Genomic DNA, 4,624 nt, shown 5'->3' on the forward strand with positions numbered 1-4,624 from the left:
CCGCTCCGCGGCCCGGGACGCGGGGGGCGCGCTGGGAGCGAGCGGAAGACGGCGCGTCCGCCCCGCGGGGAGGCGAGCGCCCTTTCTCCCTGCGCCTGGGAGCTTACAGTCGGTCCCAAATCCTGCAGTCCTAACCCTAAACCCGCGGCTAYGCAGAGTGGCCTCGCGCCCTGGCGCAGCGGGCCCTGAAAAGCGCACAGATTTTTTTTCTTCTTCCTGGTCTTACAACAGCAAAGGTGGGTTTTCTGAGTCGGCCTCAGCCGGCTCCCTTGGGTCAGTGGGCAATCCAGGCAGGACACGGCATGCAAGCCCTGCCTGGACTCAGCCTAAGGGCTCGTGCTGCGTTGGTGGGATTGCCGTGCGGCCGCGGGGGCTCCCATGCCTTGGCCCGCCGACCGCCCGGTGCCGGCGTTGCACGCGCAGCAGTGAGCGTTACCCTCCTTGGATTCTGCACATTCCCTGCTGCTAGCTGGGGCTTGCTGCTGCTGCTGATAAAATCTGATTAAATGTCACTGGTTACGGTTAGGGGCAGTGCAGTCGTCTCGGTCAGCCCCGGACGCGGCTGACTGGCCGAAGTGGCGCACATCAGTTCCTGCGGAGAAGCGACCTGCRCGGCTTCGCGCCGAGAGAGCGCGGCTCTGCTTTAACACAGCGATTCACCCGCTGACGGGGCGAACGCTCTCAGAGCAGAAGACGCTCTGCGCAGGGGCCCCCCAAAACCCCACCTTGCTAACCGCAAAGCTGAGACGGTTCAGCTACGAGAAATGCCTGAAGAGCTCGGGCGGCCTCGAGGCTTGCTCTCCGCCGGCCGGATCCCTGCTGCCGGGGCAGGTTTYGCTTTTCGGCGGAAAGCGGGAATCGCTGGCGTCCTCGGCGGCGGGGGGCTCCGCGTCGGCGCTGCTGCCGCTGAGCCCGGCCCCCGTCTTGACGCCTTTACCGGGGGCGGGGGGCCTGGCGTCTCAGYGCTACGGCGCTCTGCGGGGTCACACAGGCAGTTTGAACGGAAACGATGGAGGGAAAAGCAGGCGTATAGCTAAAACACAGTTTTTTCACCATYGCAGAGATGCCAGGGAAGTGTGTCAAACTGAAAGATGTTTTCTCTCACAAGTGCTGTGTTAGAGGTGCCAGAAAATCAATAAAAATAATAATAACAACGGCAACGACGTAATTGTAGTGAGAAGAAAGTAACGCCGTATGTGGAGTCATTGCCGTTGTTATTTCGATGACAACGTTTTGGAAAAGTAGGGCCAAATTCCGCTCTTGTGTCAAGTCAGCAGGATAAGAGTGAGCAAATCCTCGCCACCTTCCCTGTTATTATTGTTAGCTCTGTTTCTCAAAAGAGCAGCAAAGGGAGGTCAGGAGCTTTCCTCAGTCCACAGCTAGAGYGAGAACGTCAGTGAAACTGCAGAGCCGGGGCAAAGCCAAACAYGCCTGCGTGCCTCTCGCTGCGGGGCGGCAGGACGGGAACGTCACATCCAAAGCGAGCGAGTTTTAAAGCTGCTGCCGGAGGCTGCTGAGAGATGTGAAGGTCTGTGTCTCAAACCAGGAAAACCCAGCCCTCTAATGCCTTCGAACTGGATTTCATTTGCAGAGAAACTAAAAGCTTATAACATTTGGAAGCCCTTTGCAACAGGAAATCAAAGAGGGATTGAGATAGTCCTGCGTGAAGGACTTCAAGGTTGGCAGTTTTCCCTAGGGTGGGATATTTTTAGGTTTCCCGTTTATTAACCTCTGTCGCAGCCCGTTCGCATGAGGCTGTGGAGCACCARCCCGATTAAGCGCAGATTTTTAGATGCTGGTTCATCGCTGCGGTGGCCACTGTAACAGAGCCGGAGATGTAGTGCTGTGCAGCAAAAACTGTGTTTCTGGATTGTGTCTCAGCCACATTCTTACTATAAAAAAATCGATGTATGGAGGGCAGTAAACCCTGTTCAACATTGCTGCATTTATTTTAGGACTGCTATGCCATAAGATGCATAGTAGCCCCAGCTACCACCTCGACCCAAGAGCATGTTCCCCCTTACGCCGGGGTACACTCACCACCCAAGAGTTTGTTCTCCTCTTACCTTTTATAAGCTTTTTCTTCCCCTTAATATCCAGAGCTGTCAGTGATGAAAATCAACCCCCTTTCGGCAGCTCCGGGACAGCAAGCGGCTGCCCCTTTTTTCCAAGTGAGCAGCTGAAATACGATGCAGTGGCAGCGCCCGTCGTGTCGGAGCTGGTTGCTGCTACGTTCCYGGCCCTGGTCCTGGTTGGGGGCTCGGCTGCCCGGGTGCCTGCGCCCCCCACGCTGCTCCTGCTCCTCTCGCTCCTTGCCCGTGAGCCACCGCTCTCCCTGCCTTCCTGCTCCCACCACCGGATAATTCAGCACCTGGACCAGGGCACCTTCCCCTTCCTCTTCCKCTTCCCCTTCCCCTTCCTCTYCCCCTTCCCTTCCCTTTCCCTGCTGCTCACTCCCCGCCTTTCTGCCTGGCCTCTCCACCAGAGCTTGATGCCTTTCAGGCAATGGGCAGGAAAGCTAGAAACAGCATTTTTAGCAATGAGCCTGCACATTAGAACTATTCCATGCAGAAATATATTTAAGCATAAATCTGGCCACAGAAAAGAATGAGGCAAAATAATGTTCCCATTCTTTTATATATCTATATATCTATATATATATAAAAGATCAAACTCTTAGCTCCTGCCTGCCTGCATAGCCGAGCTGTYGTATTTAACCAAGCAGAGAGCAGAGCGTGGTGACTGCTGTGAGCTGACATGTGTGGGGTTCAATACAGATCTTGTAAAATGATGCTGGGGGACTGGTACTCCATCCCACCACACCATATGTGCCCATCAATAGGTCCTTGTGCGACTTGCTTCCTTAGCGGGCAGAAAACAGCTCCTGAAGCAATCCTGAGACGGAGCAGAGCAGTGAAGCAGGTGAAACTTCAGCGCAAGTGTGAATACGCTGAATGAGATTCGGCAGCACCACAAGGAGACGTGGTCACTTGGGTCTCTGAATCATATCAGGTTAGGTACACAGAATAAGTATTGCCAAATATTTCTTATCAGGACGGGGACGCGTGAGCCAGATTGAGCGTTGCAGCTCCCTGGTGTTTTCCAGCCTGTTCCTTCAGCCCAACRGGCCGTTAGAATTGCATTTGAGACTGGGCTGAAATTTTGCTCCCGAGATCATTAGCTGTTTGCACGGGTAGAAATCCCAGTTGTGCACCCTTTAGAATCAAAGGGTTAAGCAGCGTCAGTGGATGTGGACGTGGGAGTAAATTTTCCAGGGCTCATGTCACTCTCCGTTTTTATCAATAAGGCACATTGGAATGGCTAAACCAGTTTTTATTAACTAGCCAGTCCAAAGGGCTGCGATTCCAAGCAGGTTTATTGAATTTCAAGCTGATAATCATTGTTGCTAAGATTAAGGACCCAAATGATTGTCAGGGTAAACACTGCGAAAGGTTAAGCCACCATGTGAAGGCTTTCTCTGGGCTTGCAAATGGGAAGCATATCACTTTGAAAGGTGATTGCACACAACTTCATCCTGTAGAGCTTATTTCCCACAGAACAGTGTGGATGTGAGAATTAAAGGGAGAAATAATGTGATTTGAAAAGGAATAAGAAAGAATAAATGAACTAGAGAGAGACACACRAAGTCTCTTCAGCAAGAGCAGCATATGGGGAGGTTCTGGCAGAGGTGAAATAGTTTGGCAGCCTGGAGAGAAAACTAGRTGATTTGAGAAAGCAGGTAGAAGAAAAACTGGAGAAAGCCTATGGAGGGTGTGAGAAGCAAAGGTTTTAAATCAGGTCCTGAAATAATCTGGATTCAGCACAGCCACCGTGCCGCATGGCAGCCAGTCCCGGGTCACTGGCTGGCTCCGTGCCCCCCTGCAAGCGGGTCTCRGAGATGCAGTTCACCTCTCCTGCAGGTCTGGTTATCCTAGTCCTTGAAGTAAACCAAGACAGTCACCTGGGGCCTGCAGAGGAGAAGCCAGAGATGTTGCTTTTGTGGAGGCCCATTCAAACACTCTCTATATATGACATTTCAGACAAACCTTGGCTAGAGCACTTCATTTGTAGGTGTAGCAAAACACCYGACATTGGGGCCATTTGAAATGAAATCACATGCTGCTTGTTCACCCACTGGTCTGTGAAGACTGATGCTGGTGAGAATGAATGACATGCTGCCAAGGCAATTTTCTGGGAGCCCCATAGCCATATTTAAGAAACTGTCTTGAAGCCAGGATTTACTCCAGGTATGAACCCATGAGAACTGGGACTTCATTGCATCGTGGAGAATCTGCGGTGCATGGAGGCATTATGGTCCTGGAGGCAAGCTCCAGCCTGTGGGCCTCACTGGCAACTGCTGCTGGCACCGGCAGCGGCATGCGCTGGGTGAAAACCTCTCTGGCCTCCAGCCCTTTGGATAAGCCACGCGTTGTGCTGCCCAGTGCGGCTCGTGACTCCACGCCCAGCCGTATACTCTGGATATCGCATCCGTATCCCTCTTTCTCCAGGGGGGTTTCAGGGGATCTGCCCCGCTGCGCGGTACAGGAAAGGRATGTGTCATGAGCAGCAGGAGATCTTTCAGAATAAAGAGCTACCAACTAAAATAAATATGAGTTAAGGATAA

The sequence above is a fragment of the Rhea americana genome, unplaced genomic scaffold, assembly GCF_003343005.1.
Source record: "Rhea americana isolate MKP2758 unplaced genomic scaffold, rheAme1 scaffold_30, whole genome shotgun sequence".
NCBI classification, from domain to species: domain Eukaryota; kingdom Metazoa; phylum Chordata; class Aves; order Rheiformes; family Rheidae; genus Rhea; species Rhea americana.